This window comes from Thunnus maccoyii, chromosome 4 (genome assembly GCF_910596095.1).
Source record: "Thunnus maccoyii chromosome 4, fThuMac1.1, whole genome shotgun sequence".
In the NCBI taxonomy this organism is placed as follows: Eukaryota; Metazoa; Chordata; class Actinopteri; order Scombriformes; family Scombridae; genus Thunnus; species Thunnus maccoyii.
The window spans coordinates 26,913,548-26,930,734 of record NC_056536.1 but is presented as its reverse complement, the minus strand read 5'-3'; the positions used below and the strand labels follow the sequence as shown (position 1 = coordinate 26,930,734).

Genomic DNA, 17,187 nt, shown 5'->3' with positions numbered 1-17,187 from the left:
GGTACTGGAAACGCAGCAGGAAACACACTCTTCCACTGAGCTCTTCCATCAAAAGCATCACCATGAATTGCAACGTGGCTTAAAGGGGTAGGTTAGATGGATAAGGGAGTATATGGTGTGTTATTTCTTACATGATGATATACAACTCCCATGGACTGGGGGCTGTGATCCAACTCTCATGATGTAATACAGACATGTAACCGTGAATGCTTAGTGGGCCAGCTGTAGCTCTATCTATGCTAAAATCAATTATCTGTCAATGCAATTAACAACACAGTAGAGTACGTGTGATCTCTATTCCCCCACCGCTCTAAATCCTGGAACAGCATCCGTAGCACTGGCACAGTAAGTAAAAAAAACTAAACACTATGCAAAGACACATTAAACATCCATTGATCCTCCGTGAAGCTCATGAGAGTTAAAGCCCAGTTTAATGATAAAGCAACAGACAGTCAGTTGTTCATCTCAGCTGTCATGTGATTGATGATGTCTACAGCTGTGTTTTTAGCGTGGGTGTGTGTTCATACAAACGCTGCTGTCTCTCTGTGTCAGTGTGTACGTAGTCAACTTAATTCCTCACACAGAGGCGGGACGACAGAATTATCTCTGGGACTCTCTCCGCTGAGTTAATGATGTTTACAGCTAGCCAGGTTCCTTCACGGACATTTTGACAAAAACAGCAAGACTGTATAAACAAATACTTGGCTTCCAGATGTGAAAAGTCTCCCGTTGTTACATAGAAAGCTTAGACAAGGTCTATGGCTTGCATGTCGTAGCCTCACTCGCAGTCCTAGGGTCCAGCAGTAGCTTCACACGCACGGCTACAGGAGCTCATCTCAGGCTCATGACTGATTTATTACAGATGACTCACTTGTGAGGAGTTAAAACCGACTAACCCCGGTGACCTGGACTTCTTCTCTCCAGACAGTGTGCAAGAGTATAAACATCGCGCCTTGTCCTCATTGTCTGCTGCCTTGACTTCACACCAAACTAGATTAAGGGTCAAAGAAGGCCAAACATTAGAGTCTGACCAAAGCCAGACAGCCTTTGTGAAATAACTGCACAGATAAGGCTTCCTGTGAAAACCTTAAGAAAGAGCAGTTTAAGTCTGTGTCTGTTCATAGTAGCAATGGTAACAACACTTGAAAACTTGAGACATGTACATAAAATGATGTTATTAACAGTGTGAGAAACCTTTCGCTCATATCATAGAGTGAATAATCTTGACATTTCCACACAATTGTAACAGCATAAATTTCAGTTAATGTAGTGATTGTATTGTTGGTTATGTAAACTTTTCCAGGAGGAAGGAAACCTTCACTCATTGTGTTCGAGACCTCCTGTGACCCTTTACATAGCGGTGCCTGCCTCTCAAATACACACTGCTGTCTGAGGACCATTAAGGCCTATTTTCAGGCCCTTTCTGCCGCACATATAACAGATGCATTATCACACAATCGCAGAGGGTTCAGTCTCCCTCCTGCTCTCTCAGTCTTTTTCTCTCTCAACCTCAGCCTGGTAGAAGCCCCTCTAATTTAATCAGAGGTGATAAAACACCACAAAATCAAGTCTACGGCTAGTTACTTAGCCCAATCTACCTTTGGATGAGAGGCAATAACAGCATGTGGTGAGGAAATCGGGTGCTTACTCACACAGAAGGATACATGCCTAGCAAGCAGAATGCACTCTTTCTGTGAAGAGTCGGTGCTCAACAGACTACAAAGCGCAACAATAGTATTCATCTCACTGTGTGTGTATACAGCAGACTTTAGAGTTATTTTAACTGGCAGCAAGGGTTTGAATAGAGTCCACGTGTCACTGTTGTAGCAACATTGTAATATATTCCACTAACAAATCTTGACTTTCAAATAAATGAATTCTGTGTGTTTACTGACCAGAGAGTTGAGACATTCGTAATGTAATGGCTGCATGTTATAAGACCAGTCAATGAACAGTGTTGCAAGATAGAGTGAAACTGTGTATGACATCACCCATTCTAGAATAGAAACTGTTATGGACTCCTTCTGGACAATTCTGGAGATGATTTCAGTCCAGCATGTAAGGAAGCAAAGTTACAAAACTGCTGCCACAGACCACAGCTCAGAGAAAAGCTTACACTACATTTGTATGCAAGTCCAACTAGGACTTGCATTGAATATGAATAATAAAACAGTAGTGAGCGCTGCAGTAAGCATTAGCTCAGCCTTGAACATGCTGGCTGTATAAAAAATCCACCTGATCGTCCTCTGGAGTGCGGCAGCTGCTGCCAGGCCATGCCAGGACAGGACAGGAGTAGGATGGGACAGAGCTCAGAGAGCAAGCTGGCTTACTGACTGAGTGACTTGCTGGATCAGTGCTGAAGTGCACAGGCATGCCTTCCGGCCTGTTCCGTGTGAACCCCACACAGGATGGAGTGCTGGCTGGGATACGGTGGAAAATCAGCACTGGCTGGCTTCCTGTGAGCCAGTGTCCTGAGAGTCAAGCGGGCATATTACCACAGTTAGCACTTTTCTAACAACACACTAGTGTGACATTTTAAGGCAGAAAGTTATAAACTGCAAAATATATCAGACTATACACACTACATCACACTACACAATTACACTGCTGTACTAATGATTATTAAAGTATCACAAGTAGTAAGAATTTGGCCTACATTTTTCTTTGATGAAAAATAAAAAGAGCATTTTTGAAACTCAGCAAAAATATATAAAAAGCATGTTCACAGCAGTGACATATAGCATGTGCCCTGAAATACAGGCATGCACGAAATAATGTGAAGCACATTTATTACACGTGGCACAACTGCTCCCCACCTGCTTACAGTGAAATGGGTGAGCAGTAGGGAGGTGGGAGGTGGAAGGAAGGAATGTCATGGTGACCTAGAAGGTCTATGATGAAAAATAGAGTGTAGGCAGAGTAATAGCAATGCTGTGAAGGTTGACTATTGTACTGTATAATATGCAAGAGATGGAGGAAGTGTTTATACGAGCATTACTGTCCACCACTGTGATGAAGCACAGAGAAACAGCAAATGCTCGGAAGGGAAAGAGGTCCAATACTCATTATGTTCAAAGTCATGGGGACAGGAGGGAAAAGAGAAAATGATGGCCCTGTAGACATCTCTGGATTATGTTTTGTGGCCTTAAACAGCCAGGCAATACTGAAAAACCTTGGACACCACAGACTACTATATTCCTAGCGTGCTTCTTTCTTGCTTCGACCTCCCCTCACCCCTTTTCCTTTTCTCCCGTCATTACAGCTGCAGTAACTCTGGGCTAGGGCTCTGGCCTTTTTGGTGAACCAAGGAAAGTCAAGCAGCCTGAAATGACATAGAGGTGACGGTGGTAACTGCAGTGAAGCAGACATGTAGGATGCTTACACTGTACAAAATTCCTTGCTGTCAGATCTGCTCTGACTCTGTCAGAGCTGTATGAAGAGCTACTACACCCTGTCCACTACATCAGTGAACCTGGGAATGAGTGCTCCACACTCATCTTCACAGGCCAGAGGCTCCTGAGTCTGTCCCCTGCTCAGCTGTAGACATAACAAGGAGGTAGTCAGGCCATCCATATTCTTTAGACAGACACTGGTGAGCATATTTTATATGTGGCCACTGAGCCCTATACAACTGTCCGTCAGTATTCTTCTTGTGCTACATCTTGATATAGTCAGCATAGAGGCTTGGATCTCTGGAAAGCATGTCACTGATGTAATCACACACACTTGCATGCACATAAGCGGGTCTTGAGGGGGGAAAAACATTGACATTCAGAGCAGGAATTGTCTAAATCCAGCTCTAGTTTGAAATGGACTGTAATTCTTATGATGCTTTGACTGCACATCATGTAAAATGTTGGGCGAGAGAAATACATGTATAAAGGGCTTAAGTGTAACAGCTCTCCAGTGGAGTATCCTGCATTGCATTAGTCACCAGATCACATTTACAAGTACAGCTTCTCTCTCCTTCTCTGAAGCTGAATGCAGCAGTTGCTTTCTGAGTATTAAGTTTGATCAAAGACTAATCTCCGCTAGTAAGATGATTAAAATTAGCATCTGTTTCATTGTTGAGGAAGTGAGACTGGTTGGGACAAGATCGTACAGTGCAACAGAGAGAGAGAGACACAGTCAAAAAGAGAGAGGCGAGAGAAAGAGCGACGAAGAGGCTAGACAGGGAAAGAGTGATATCAGAAGAAAAAAAAAGAGCAATAAAGAACATGGACAGTCAGAGAAATAATAACTGAAAATAAATCAAATAAAAGAGCATTCCCATGCTTGGTCAGTATGACCAATGCCAAAAACCCAGGCGATCTGAATTCCTCTGTGGCGGCTTTTACCTCGCATTAACTTTTTCCTTAGACCGCACACATAGATGATGAAGCTGAGGGAGGGACTCTGTGGCTTGACTGCTTTAAAAGCGATCATACTGGGCCACGGGTTTAGCGAAGCATTAAAATGAGGCTTCGGCAAGCAAGCCAGCCCCTCTCCATCCAATTGAGAGATGTAACTGAAACCTCTCGATGATAAGTATGCTGTGGCAGAGGATACGATGAAATTGATGCCCATGTTAAGAGTCAGCATAAACACAGCAGTGGGCAGCCTGAGTATTTCCTTCGATCACCACATTCTGTCATTTCTGAGTTGGGGGAGATGGGGGCAAAACATGGGGTAGGGTACTTGGCAGTCGCCGTCTTAGCCAAACAAAACAACCCTGCTGCTGCTGCTCACCATAAGCTGCATCAGCAGTGGGCAAAACATATAATCATACTCCAGCAAGAAAACTGCAATAACAGGAAAGAGAAAAACGATAAAAATCAACTATTTGCTACCCTCGAGAAAATGTAACGAAGGGGAAAAAAAGCCCCATTCAGCATTTCATCAGTAACATAAATAGGAGCAGCTGGGGCAAACTAACATGCTGAAGTGGGCTAATTAGGACACTTGGTGGTTGGTTCACTGCTGTTTCAGTCTGGCTGGGACCGACTAGGAGTCAATGAGAGAGTTTTCCCATAAGTCTGGAGTATTACACTTCCACACACACCTAGATCGTCTACAAGCCCATACCGCACATCCTGTGAGATCGCCGAAGCAGAGGGCTAGTCAGTCAGCTATTCTCAAGCTTTCTTTTATCTTCAACTAACCCTGACACTTAGTTATACCTGTGCCTGGCCCACAGCGCCCTTGACTTCTATGAAAACAGTTCTGCCTTCCTGTTCCGTCCCTCCCTTCCAGCTTCCTCTCCTCTTCCTGTCTGACTCAGTGTCACAAGTTACAAACCCAGGCCTCCCTGTTTCTTCCTCTGTTTTGGCTTGGCATGCTGGATGCTTGTTAAAGTCAGCTCTCTCTGTGCAACGAGAGTGACCCTTGACCTTTAACAGTCATGAGGTCAATGTATGGTCCTGCAGGAGCAATATGTCCATTTGTCTTTTACAGGCGTTCACTTTAAAAAGTTGGTCGTATGCGTCCAATTTGTACATTTTTATCATCATCTGAATCAGAAGTCAGTCTCTAATCAACATGCCATTTCTTTCAGATTAATTATCAATGATAGCATCTTCCTCAAGTGCAGAGAAAGCTTTTGGATGACACTTCTCAGTGTTGCTCAGCGTTTCAGTTAAATTAAGTCATATCTATGCAGCTAATGCCCTTTAGATAGGGCAGTTATTGCGCGACTAATTCATCTCCATTTCCTTTCATTTAAAGACTTTCCTTGTAAAGACTCTTTATTGCCAAATGTTACAAGCAGCTCAGACATTGCATTATATTAGAAACAGGTTCCTTTTGTTGCACTGGTGCTGCTATAAAAGAACAGCACTAAAACAATGTAACAATGACTCCAGCAGTAAAATCAGCCTGGCTTTCATTCTACTGTGTACGGTTTATTCCCTTTTCTTCACTTCCCTTTTTCTGATTGGTTGCATCAAAGAGTAGTGAGAGGTAGGGTTGTTTACCTTGAAACAGAGCTACAGTACATTCTCTTTTTTTCACTTCCCTTTTTCTGATTGGTTGCGTTAAAGAGTAGCGAGAGGTGGGGTTGTTTACCTTGAAACAGAGCTACTGTACATGTAAAGAGCCTCAGGGAGCAAGGTAGGCAGACACACAGCATTTCACCTTTTCAAACCTTAAGCCATTGAAGCTAATGCTTTGTACGACACAACCCATGAACACTGTAGCCTTGGCAAAATAAACAGAGGCAAGGTGTCCTTTATCTGGCTCGTCAATGTCTGCACAAAAGGAATCCATGAAGGATTTAAATCGTGGTAAAAGGAAGTGCGTCCACTCAAATGAGTAAGAATGCACTAATGTGTACTTAGGACCACAGGGAGGGGCTGGTGGGACCATTGCCCGGCAGGCCCTCCCTGATTTAATATTCTTTAAAAAATTTAAATTCTATTTTCCGATTCTTTTTTTTTGTCTGAGGATGCACGGCAGCAACGGGGGTTCAGGTCCCAAAACGCAGGTGAATGTGAAAATGTGCTGACATTTCCGAGCACATGCCAGTCCCCTCTGGCACCCCTCCACGCACCGAGCTCACTTTCACTGTTTCCCACTCCTCCACCCTCCCAAATAAACAGAAGAAAACGGATACAGGAAGCAGAAGAGCGGGAGGAAGGAGGACATGGAGGAGATGACGCTGTATACTGTTAACCACCGGCGTTGAAAAAAAACAAAAAACAAACCATTTAATATACTCCTTAAAAAGACAAAAAATTAATAATGCATAATTGTATTGATCAAACCTCCCTCTTCAGTGATATGTGAAGTTGTAGTTAAATGTGTAAAAATAATACATTTAAATTTGTTTATATTCAACATGATGTTCACAGAAATAATGCCTGAAAGATTGTACATGCTTTGTAATAAAATGCAAATTCGCCTCACCTATTCACCCCTGTCAGGTTGAACAAGAAATGTGGGGGAGGGCTTGCGGCAGCGAGGTGATGAAGCTTGTGCAAAATACTTAATAGTAAACATGGTACCTACAAGCTCTGAGATGCCTTCCTCAATGAGAGAAAAAAAAATCTTCTTATGTCCCAGCTTTACACTTGTTCTCCCTGAGAGATGAATAAGGAAATCGAGGTGTTGTCTGGTAAAACCAAGGCTGTATTGGCAGTAACATGTCAAATATCCTTTGAACGCACCTTCTGTGTGTATCAACTGGTTAACAGCATTAGCTTCCATGGTGTAAATCCCTAACTGTTGCAGATTAAGACAAGAAAGGATGCTCATTCATTGCTTTCAAGTACAAACCTGCCCAGTCCTCTGCCTTTCTCACTCTCTCCACTCACTTCCCTCCCTTCTCTTCTACCTCTCCCTTAGGCAGGCAACTGTTTCAGAGCAGTCATATTTAATCAACATCTCCACGGACAACACAGGGATTTCAAGACCTCTGCTGCAAAAGGCTCGGCTGTCACACTCAAAATAATTGTCTTAGATACCCTGATTCATTCTCCTTAAACACTACAGAAACGAACGCCACTGACCCACATTGCAACTGATGTGTGAAGATGTAGTGATTTTTGATTATGTGTTGTGCACGGCGTGACATCACGTCATGTCACTTATTCTATGTTAATGACTTTCTTTGCATCTACTGTAGGTTACATGAAGACGCCGCTGTCATGTTTCACATTTCATTGGTTATGACAGAGGCAGAATAATGTGTCTGTCTGGACGAGCTCCCGCTGTTCCATGCGGAGTACATGCGGTGTTTCCTTCTGATAGCAAGGGGCAGTAGGAAGCAAGAGTAGTGAAACAACAACATCCAACTTCCCCTATGATAGATTCATCTTGATAATGTTTGGCTGGCAAGAACAAATACCAGTCATTCGGCAGGCACACTGTTACTGTAGCTCAATTTAGTTTGTACAGCATGAATCACAATGGCAATTTTGTTGATATTGTTTGATAAGACCGGCCTGAAATGCATTGAGAGAAAAACAGGATTTATTGTTCCTCAGTATCCCACACATTCCACAAAGCCCTATGCTTATGGTTTACAAAGCTATAACTGTAGAAGTCAGGCAGAGGTCAAGATCAACAACAAAAGCTGTTACATTCATGAAGTGTTATTAACAGTTTTGCTCTGAGCATGCCAGGAAAGCTACGACTCACCCTCCGCGTGGACTTCGTGTGGGCTCTATGACAAGTAGCCTCCCTTTTTTAAGTACCTTTCATCCCTTTTCTCCCACTGTCTGCAATATGTGAATCAGAGTCATGTATTCATGCATAAACATAACTGTTATCCCAGGAGAGAATTAATTTCCCCTGGACTGGACACTATAAATCACCTTGGGCCAAAGTAAAGAGTCTGGAGCTACAGGACTGGCGGCAGTAGCTTTAGACCAAACTTTTTTCCATGAAACATCCAAGAACCTTCTTTCTCAGTACCTTCAAAACATGACTAAGCATTCGAGTTAAACAAAAACATGGACCTTCCATGTTCTTAAGTCATATTTTTTGTTCCACTATCAGCAGTCAACTCATTCAGTATTTTGCCTTTATGCTTCTATCAACGTCGCGGGGAAATAAGACGCCACATTCTATGTTTTGAAGTTGTGGGAGTTTCGAGGTCTTTCATCATCAATTTAGCACAATTTACTTTGGTGTACAACAGTGGGACAAGTTTGTCAAGAGGATATGTGAGTGTGTGTGTGTGTTTGTGTGTGTGTGTGAGAGAAAAAGGAAGAGAGAAAGGAAACAAGAGAGAGTAGAAAGAGGGAGGACTTTTCCAGACAGGGCCTCTGCTTGCTATCTCACTCAGGAATGAATTTGGAAGGCCTTATTTTCCATTTTCTTTTCTTCTCTTTTCTCCTCTCTGCTGAGGGTTGAGGATGAGTTAAAGCTCACACTTAGAGGAGCTATCCACCATCCACCCTGATAAGGCTACGGCTGACTGCAAAATAGTAACAATGCAGGGAGAGCATGGGTGCAGGTACCTACATGTCACTGAGCCTTGGAGGGAGGGAATCTGAGTGATGTGTTGCCTTCAACCCCATAGTAAGAAAAGTTAATACAATAAGACAGCAAGACATACTCCTTCAAAACCAGCATAGAGAGAATTAAGTTAATGTAAATACAGTGAGCCGCTGGATTTTTTACTATTCTTGGGCAAATACTAGCATGAGTCAATCTTGTAAGAAAATTACACCTTGCTTTGAAATGCCTGAGAGACCTAATGGGCATAATAGGTTCTTTTGAACTGAAAGTGGTCCTAGTTGTAATTGGGCCGCAGTGTATACAGTAGAGGGACAAAGCCGGTGTTGGCCGGACTCCCCTATGGCACATGATGAGTCTAGACAAGCAATGTCTGCACCCCTTTTCTGCAGTAACCATGGCGACAGTAGCAGGCAGGGGCATCCTCATCACCAGGGGGCAGTGTGGGCTGCGCAGCATGGTGTTGCCCTTACTGCCTACCCAGGTGCCTCATCTCCAACACACACACACACACACACACACACACACACACACACACACACACACACACACACACAAGACACATGTGTCATGCAGTCAAACAAAAATAAATTAAAATAGACACAAACACACACAGCCAAGCACAAATTACACACACACAAACACACACACACACACTGTCATCTGCTCCTGACAGCTGCCCCTCGGCGTCTAACACAAACCCCCCCCCCCCCTCACCCTCCCACCACCCACCTCCCAACTCTGCCTCTCTCTCTCCCGCTCCCTTTTGTTGCTCACTTATTGTCAACTTACCACCAAACAAAAACGCACATCCTCCCATGACACCAGCTAATTGATTATTGATGGTGCCAGGCTAAACTGACTTATATTCAAACGGATGTGAAAAGAGAAAACGGTAGAGACAATGCATTCAGGGCCATTTCATGAAAATGAAGTAAGTCAAGGCATTTGTATGTAAAGCTCCAGGTCTTTCTTCCCCTCTCTCTTTTTGTTGTTGTTGCTTTGATAAGCTGCTCAGGCTGCACTGGGCAGCTTTGAGAGCAGTTTGAGGGCTAAGGCGACTGAGGGGGAGCAATGTAGGTAGTGTTCTGGAAACAAGCTACCAGTCGACCGTGCTTGAAAGGAAAAAACAAAAAAATCATAACAGCCCTTGTGGCTTGCTGGGTTGACAGTCTGACTTCCAACCGGCGTGAAGATCAGTGACAAACAAACAGCCAGACTTGTTATTCTGCGGGTCCCTGTGCCAGGATTGTTGCCCTTATCGCTGGCATCGCATAATTTTGTTACACGTGCAAAAATATAGGATGGCTTGTGACAGCAGAGATCAGATAAAGAGTGAGAGCGCCTGGGCAGGGGAATGTGGAGATGGGCCTGAATGCCTAAACAGGCTGTTGTCATGTGAGCGAGAGAGACTGATGATTGTAGCAGGCAGATTGAGGCACTAAAGAATGGCAGAGGCGAGGGATCCTGTCCCATGGAAATGTGTCATGAAGGCAGTTCCATTAACATCTTAATAAAGGCTTCCCATGCCCTGGAGAGCCCTCGTGAGCAGACTGCCTTCTCCACTCACATAGGGGCCCAAAGCCGCTCTCGCAGCACGTCAACGAAAGAACATTTAAGTTCTGCCAGTATTGCATTGTGAGGGTGTTAGGCTTCCCAAAAGAGTAGCCTAAATGCCTACCCACAAACATGCTCCACTAAATTCCTTTATTCCCCTTTCCCTCTACTTTCATTTACTGTCCATTTCTCCATCTGCTGGATTCAGCGGTCGTACAAAAGGCTTTGTTTCAGCAAGCTGGCAAGCCTTTGGGACAGCAGAGTGCACACTGGGGTTCATTGCTAACTTGCTGCCATCAATAGAGGGAGCAGGATCTGGACTGGCCACGGTTGCGCCTGGCAGAGGGACGACTGTTAACCATTCCCCGCCGGTACTCTGATGAGACCAGCTAGAGCCTGTGGGGGAGCTGTGGATACACACAAACACACGGAGGCAAAAGACAGCCAGCATCCTGACTGAGACTGGGGAATGAACTTTCTCAACAGGTCTATCACAAGAAAAGTCCAAACACAGTCGAACACCACAGCAGTAAAGGTGGCTTTTTTTTCCGCGAGTACTCACAGCATTATAAAAAAAAAGATACAGTCTCCCTGTGTATCATGAAAAATGAAATGCAAAGGAGTGGCATTGATTTTTGCACTCTGTGCTATGTGTTGCTCATACTGGGCAAGCTGCTACTTAACATTGTTGTGGCCTGTAGTCATCAATTTAAAATGGTTTCAACAATTCAATAAGTCACTGAAGGCTATACGCACAACTACTCAAGATGATGAAAATGGTTACAGCAGCATGACTAGACCATTAAATGTAGCCCTGTGGTGTTTTCTAACATCTGCTATTGTGTGAGAATTACCAAAGAGTAACGCTGTATCTTAAGATCTCTGATACGTATCTGTGTGTTTATGATATTAGGGGAACATCTTTTGATGATTTTGACTCTTTGGCACAAAGCAGATGGACAGACTGAGTGTTGGGATGCATCAAAATGTATATGCATCAAATGTATTCTAATAAAGGCACACAGTGTTAGCTAGAACTTTTGGACAAAGTTTAGACAACACCATCTACTTCTCCATGAAAGAGATCTAATATTCATCTATTTACTGAAGAGAGTCGGAAAACAAGTTGGCTTTTCTTCGCTTTCTAATGCAAATTCTATTTCCATCACCCATTGTGCAAGCTCTCTAATGTCAGTTTCCAATTCTAGCCTGATATCTGAGAATCAGTATCAGAGTCACTTCCTCAAAGTTTAGTGACATCTTATACCAGATGTGGTGAGATAAACTTCCTCCACTCCTGACTCAACATATCAGAGTACTGCCTCTACAACCAGCAACAGCTTAAACGAACATTTGTTTGAATAATCATCGCCTAGAGAGACTGTTTCTACTGCTAAATCTAGTGCTTGAAACATCAGAAACAGGTAAATCCGGAAGAGAGACGGCAAGCACATGAGATGTGAATGGAGCAGTCTACTGCCTGGATGAAGAGAAAGAAGCTGTTGTGATCTTCTTCTTCTTTTCACTGAAGCCAGACCCTTCACACACTAAATGTTCTCCCTGGCTACACTCCACTTGATCAATGTCACCACCGATCCAGATCTCCCTTACGTCAATCCTCACACGTACGCTCTCGCCATAAATGCGGATTCCCAGACAAACATGCGCATATAACAAGGCCGAGAGAGCGGAGCGTGTGTGGGTCAAGGAGATTGAGATCTCTGTTGTGACAGCTGGACAGTTGAGAGGTTCAGATAAACAGCCCACAGTGAGGGAAGACTTGGAGGCCAATTGCATTAAAACAAACACTCACTCACTATTTGTACACTCCGGCAGATAGGAAAGGGAGGACGTATATCAAGGGGAAGAATGAGTCAGTGAACTCACAAAGCACCATTATCTGCATGTGTTTGCATGCGTGTATGTGTGTGCAGGCAAAAGACAGTTGGGATGGTGGGGGTTGCTGTATGTGGAGGGGGGGGGGTGGAGGGGGGGGTGGTGGTGGGTGGGTGGGGGGGGGAATGGGCTTCGTTCAGAATACACAGCCGCTGAGCGCATTTGCAGTATTCACTCATTAAGAAATAGGTCAAGGATTCTGCCTGCATGCGTAGCGACTTGTCAAAATCTCTCAAGCTAAACTGTGGTGAGTCTGGCTGCCTTAAGGGGGGAATCCAAAGAGGAGCAAGCAGTGTGCTGTGTGAATGCTGGTGGTGACACAGCACACAGAAAAAAAAACATTAACAACTCATTCAGTAGCAAATCATGCAGTTAAAAAATTTGTTAGTAATATAATCACAGTTGTTGAGCGGTTTAAGTGGAAGGAGAGAGGCTTGTGTGCTCGCATTGTGGCCCCGATAATTAACTCAGCTCATCGTTTAGGCTCTTTGCTCTTCATCAACAGAGGACGCTCTTGAGCCATGTGTGCCAATCAACAGAGCCGGTCGCAGATACTCATACTGTAGATGCTGATGGTGGTGATGGTAGCTGTGGCGATAGAAAATCTTGTATGGAATGTAATGATGCTTTAGATACTCAATCCAGAGGGTACGTTTTAGATGACTAGTTCCTCTTAAAAACATTTCATTTCATAGTCAGTGGTCACGTATCTGTACACAAAGACAGATACTCCAAAAGTCAAGATGAAATGTTTACAGTGAAGGCAAAAATCCTGCGCAATCCTGACTAAAATGAATCAATCTTGTATGTGAGCACAAGGTGAAAACACTGCTATTAAAGAGCGCAACACCTGGGGAAATGTGCTAGTCTTAAACAGACTTATGCAAATCACTCCAGTATCAGAAATACTAAGTACAGAACACCTTGCTGACCACACAGCTCCGCCGTAAATCCAATCAAAAATATTGCAGCCCCCTACAGAGAGGTGAAATGGAGAGGCAGAGGCAAAGAAACATCAACCGTTACTCCACAAAGCTCGATGTAAGTTTGTCCAGTCGAAGCAATTTCTCTCCAGCTTGGTGAGGTTAACCTTATTGATTGGATGAATGTGTGATGTTGTGGTTCTCAAAAGGCTTTCTGGGACGGCCTGTCTTCAAAGGTATCACTTGAAAGTGATTCATTGAGCAGAATTCTTAACGTCTTTGCTCATATCCTCCATTATTTAGAAAGAGAACAAACTGAGTGATTCATCGTCTTCAGAATAAACCGGGACCATCAACAACAGCTTTGGACATATTATTAACAGCAATTTACTTGCATGATCTTGTCTTCAAAGAAACAAGTTAGCAGCAATAAACTTGAGTCATATAATGTGAGTGTGGGATCATAAATGGTAAAAAAAAAAAAAAATTGAGCCAAAGCAGAGCTAATAGAAGTGTATAAAAGAGTCACATAACAGCTTCCGTACAGCTAACTGGTCAGTGAGGCTGATTGCTCAGCGGTAGATGTCAGTGATTTTTTTTCTTTTCATTACATTGGAGTTAATTAGGTGAATATAATCAGCATGTGATAATCAAACTGATGCTGAGTGCTGGTTTGTTCTTCCAAAGGCAGCAATTTCCACCCTGGTGGCTGCTTTGGGGTCAAATCGGGAGTTTCACTTTGAGATGGATATTAAAATAATGATGTGAGTGGGTCACGCTTCAGATGCACAAAAAAAACGTGATTTCACCAAGAAGGAGCGGGTTTTGATTGCACGGGCAGAGGGATTAATATGCTACCCATCAGCCGTGGCAGATGTAAGTTATTTTCATGCAAATGTAAGGCAATTTTCTACTTAAGACAACATTTATTTTCTTTAGAGTCATTGTCATGGGTGCTTGCCGGAGCGCTGGCGGTGTGACAGAGAATGAAGATTTGTAGGTGCATCTGCTGAATTGGACAGATGAGGTCTCGAGTCAATCTGGAACCCTAAATTGATGCCAGTTGGCAACAATATATCAGATAGTTGTTCTTTTGTTGCAATTTGGGTTTTTTTTTTGGTTACGCCACTTGAGAAGAGGAGATAACAACCGTACATGCAAAGAATTTAGATGATGTGAACTAGATCAGTGACATTGTGAAACTAATTTGCACTTTTAGTGAACACAAAAACGGAGAGAGAATGATAATCACTCCCGACTACAAACTCACAGTTCACTTGTTGCAGTGACACACAGGTCCAGGTGTGTAGCCCGCTACCAGTCGGCATATTACATCTAAAATGGTTTATGTGCCGCCTGAAGTATTCTATAAATATATATCTCGCAGACACTGTGAACATGGCTGTGTAATACTGAGCTCACAGTCAAGGTCAACAAATCAAAACCATTAGACAGTCTAGCACTGTGATGATTGCTGGCATTAGGACATAAAGACACTAAAAATAACTCTGCCGGTCAACTAACTTCATTAAATACAGTAGAACAGGATCTCACTTACACAAACCAGAGGCAGCTCATCAGCAAGAAAGATGACAACTGGAAGTAGCATCTCTGTAGCACCAGTTGTAACTCAATAATAATGGTGTATTATGAGGCAGCTAAATTCTAATAAATGAGAATAGAGCATAAACGGTGGTGATGTCCAGAATCCAGGACAACACCTGTGAGTAAAGCATACTGTAGATGCAAAAAAAAAAAAAACAGCTCCAATGCAATTATTTTTACAAGCACAAAAGCATAAACCATACCTTTTATGGTCACACCTCATCATTCATTTAGGCGTCAAAGAGTTGTGGAAAAGCCACAATGAAATATTGAAACGGGCTGCTACCTTATCAGAGCCTGCAGCCTGAAATGAAAAATGTCTCTCTTCAGTTGTCTCTCCGCAGTGTCGGAAATGAGCTCTTAACGGAACAGTGTGGCTGTTTTTTTTTTTTTTTTTGTTTGTACTACATATGACAGTCGTGTGGGATTTAAACGTAATATTTAAACGGATTTAGCCTAAACGAGCGTGTTGATCACTCACCTCTTCATTTAAACTGGATCTCCTGGTTATCCTTTTCCCTCCAGCGCGGCTGCTGCTGTCTTCTGGGTTTTAACTGATGCGCTAGACTCTCACACCAACAAGAAAAAAAAAAAAAAAAAAAGAAAAAAGAAAAAAAAAAGAAAAAATGTTTCCAAATGCTCTATCTGGACAAAGTCTGCCTTTTTTTCGGAGATGCTTGAATAATTCTACCTCCACTACTTCATCCAATTCTTGATTATTTCAGCCTACGTAACCTGTTAAGCGGCGGTGGCGGCGGCGTCATTCATTCAAGTAAAAAAAAAACCTTCATTACCGCGAGTAATTGCAAATTCACTGCCTAAACTTCGCAGTAGAGGCTTTACTGAACTGACCTCGTAATGTTACTTTACTAGACCGTGTCAATGAAACGGCACATTCCTTCAGTTCGGGATTCAGCGTCCTCCGGGCTGCTCTACTGTACGTGCAGGTTATGTACAAGCTGTGGCCAGGCTTGCCATAGTCCGACGGTTTAATTTCGCAGCGTCGGTTCAGACCCGCAGCGTGGCTTTCTCACAGGGGCTCTGCCGGACTGACACAGATTAGCGGCTCCATCAATGTACAGTAGTTGTGTGTACGCTGCCACTGGCACACTGCGCGTTTAAACCCAGCCCCCTCACACTCATTATGGTGTTAACTGTTTCCACCCAAAGAAACACATTAATAATAAATAAATTAAAGAAACATTTACGTACAATTCAAGAAATCAACAACACGTAGGACGATTTTTTTTAGAAGACTTTTTTTTTTCCTTTTTAACACTTTTTAGCACTTTGTTGTTAACATAGGCCTAACACCATATTACAATTGGCACCATCCACCCACCAGCCAAAAAACACATTTCCAAAAGGATTCTCAATGACAATGACTCTGAAATTTCTAACACACTAAGTATAATAAGTATTAGAAACTAAGTATATTTTGTAGTTTGGATTTCTTCCTTCAGTCTCTATAGAAAGGGACAATATTGTACAGATTCAAATGTCTCATCGGAAATCTTTACCTATAACCGGCTGAACTGATTAGATATTGATGCAATCGGATAGGTATTTATGAAAATACATTTTTCTTACCCATCACAGTTTTGTCTGCGCGGCACACACCACCAAACCACTCAGTGACGCTCTCCCATCCAACTCTGTTAGAATACTGCCATCTATAGACCAACCTTTGAACCTGCTTCTGCTCACATAAAAGTCTCTCTCTCTTTCTCTCTCTCTCTTTCTCTCTCTCTCTTCCTTCTATGATTTCTTCATTTCTCAATTTCTGTTTTTCAGTTTTCTTCTTTACACTCTATCTTTATACATACTTTTTGAATTACTACTCCTCCTCGTTCTCTTGCTCTGGTGCATCGCCAGTGAAGCTGAACAGCTCAGGTATGTCTCAGCACTGAGTGTAACAAATCCTTAAAGTTTTTTCCCTAAAAATTTAGCGTAGCAGCAGTAACACTGTGGGCTCAGGTTAAGGAGATTAATACATGGGCCAGTTATCTTTTTTAACCTATATCCTAACTGTGCATATAAAGCACTTTTAGATGAAAGCATGAATAAAATGCTGCAGAGAAATCCATGACAAGGCATCTTCTCTTCTTTCTGCTGCAACTGTAGTTATATCCCATTTTTGTCTCTTTCTTTCAAATCTATGAAAATTCATGTTACTTGGGCTGCAAATTGCATTCATTTCATTTCATTAATTTCATTCACTTTTTCTTTGATCAGTGGCCTCAATATTGGCTGCCAAGTGTTGACTTTT

At 42.9% G+C, this 17,187-nt stretch overlaps 1 protein-coding gene across 3 annotated transcripts in view; it reads right to left on the bottom strand.

Annotated features, from left to right (window-relative positions):
- plxna2 (plexin A2) overlaps positions 1 to 15,977 on the bottom strand; it is a 169,066-nt gene extending 153,089 nt beyond the window's left edge. For 2 of the 3 annotated variants that reach the window (XM_042409017.1, XM_042409021.1), the window contains exon 1: positions 15,400 to 15,977. The gene's annotated coding sequence lies outside the window, so the exon portion shown is untranslated. Of the gene's footprint in view, positions 1 to 871; positions 991 to 2,235; positions 2,590 to 15,399 lie in introns of those variants that run through there. The other variant, XM_042409019.1, reaches the window with a different exon arrangement.
- Between the last annotated feature and the right edge of the window lie 1,210 nt (positions 15,978 to 17,187).